We start from the raw sequence: 2,500 nt of genomic DNA on the forward strand, positions 1-2,500 counted from the left end.
TGAAAACCGGAAATAAAACACTATTTGGGTCTTCACCTCCATAATCATCAAGGTCCACGATGAGAGTTTTGATTTCAAGAGATCGAAAAGCTATACTAGTTAGTTTAGCCTTAGGAAAATAGGAATTGGGTATATCAAGTTACTCTTTACTCTATTTCCTGCCAAACACATCAGTCAAAATGGTTGTCTTTACCTTTGGACATTGAGCAACTGAGTTTAAGTCTACACTCAGGAGTGCAGATTCAAGTGTAGCCCACCACATATATTTCTTTATATATATATATATATATATATATATATATATATATATATATATATATATATATATATATATATATATATATATATATATGTATATATATATATATATATATATATATATATATATATATATATATATGTATATATATATATATATATATATATATATATATATATATATATATATATATATATATATATATATATATTATGCGTGTGTGTGTATGTATGTAGGCATGAATATGTTACCTGAAAACTGTTATTTAGTTATGTATTTCCTAGAATAAATAAATTCCCAAAGCACCCAATGTACTGTGTGATAAAATCCTCCTACAACAAAACTGAATTTTCGAAACATGATCAATGCAACCTTCGCTTCACACACTCCCCATCAGGGACAAGTTAATTAATACCTCGTGAATAATGACTAGTAATTGCGCTCTGATCATTCTTTAATGGCTCGTTAATTGCAAAGCATAATTAAAATCATTACTTGCTAAGCTTCGCTTCTGTTGGTTCAGATATTTTAAAATCACAAAATGGAGATGATTGGCGCATTTTTCATCATGAAATATTTGTAAATTAAATGTTCATGATAATAATGTTTCTTGCGTTAATAGAAAGATATTTTGGTATTTTTATTAATATTTAATTGTGTATTGATGCAATATATTTACTGAAATAATTAAAGAAAAAGTGTTAGAAATAAGATGGCAATTTTAAATACCTAATTACAATAAAAACTTGAACGTTAGCTGAGTGATTCATCGATCGCGTAGAATGATGTAATGATTTCTCATCAATATGAAAATCGGCCAACCTGCCTCAAATATCGAAGTCAAAGGTGTAGCGTATATGTTGTTTCATTTATTTTATTGGTCACTCATCAAGGATTGATTGATCCAAAACAAAAAATTCTGTATAAACTGCATATATTAGACAGTCCAAAGGTTTTGCTACCATTTCATTGCTTCCTGCAAGAGATCTTCAACGTAACAAACATGTTACTGAGATATTTTGTTGATCTAACTCAGGGAGGTAAGACAGAGAAGCGATTGAGAAATATGTATATAAGACAGAATCTATTTAAAAAGAGAAATTTGCTTTTAGATAAAATTGAACAGATTGATATGATTAAACAAACTGACGTTGCAATTATCAAGGACATCGACGGCTTGGGATATTCGCCTGGTCTATTTTTGGTAACAAATGGAAGAGTAATTCCCGTAATTAAAAAATAATTCCACGAACAGCAACAGATTCAAAACTGAACACATCAGCTTGAACACCCTCACCCCCATTTCACCCCTAAATCCACCCCCTTCTTTACACCAGGAGAGAGAGAGAGAGAGAGAGAGAGAGAGAGAGAGAGAGAGAGAGAGAGAGAGAGAGAGAGAGAGAGAGAGAGAGAGATTATAACGACAATTACAACTATTCGAATAATACCAGTAACTGTCTCGCCAATATATCCCCGAATTAACATCGTTCGATATTCTCTTTGTTTGTGCTCAATCTGGCATTCGAGGCATTACAAAGTAACTATTGATTTTCCGAGTGAATCAAAATCCTTCTATAGAGTAAATCAGTAATCATTAAATATAAATGTGTAAATCACTCCACAAATCAATAGATAAATGAATAAATTAATGATCAAAATTGGTAATAATATATACACGTTTGGTAAGACTTCCTCTCCTGTTGTTGTGTGTATGTAGATTGGCCAATAGATTGGTAGAGAAAAAAATATAAGAAAGAAGCATCTATGAAATGTTTTTTTTTTTAACTGAGGTGCTTTTGCAATTATACGCAAGGGTGCTCTTCTAGCTCAAAAAACTTACCTGCTAGTTGATTGGCTGCAAGTATTTTGTCCAAATAGACCTTTGATTTAGGTCTGTATAAAAAGAGTTTGCTATCAGTTTCGTCAGGGTATTATTATTATTATTATTATTATTATTATTATTATTATTATTATTATTATTATTATTATTATTATTATTATTACTTGCTAAACTACAACCCTGGCTGGAAAAGCAAGATGATATAAGCCCAGGAGCTCCAAAAGGGAAAATAGCCCAGTGCGGAGAGAAAAAGAGAAAAAATAAAATATTTTAAGAGGAGTAACACCATTAAAATAAATATCTCCTATATAAACTATAAAAACTTTAAAAAGCAAGAGGAAGAGAAATTAGATAGAATAGTTTGTCCGAGTGTACCCTCAAGCAAGAGAACTCTAACCCAA

Source organism: Palaemon carinicauda, chromosome 10 (assembly GCF_036898095.1).
Source record: "Palaemon carinicauda isolate YSFRI2023 chromosome 10, ASM3689809v2, whole genome shotgun sequence".
NCBI classification, from domain to species: domain Eukaryota; kingdom Metazoa; phylum Arthropoda; class Malacostraca; order Decapoda; family Palaemonidae; genus Palaemon; species Palaemon carinicauda.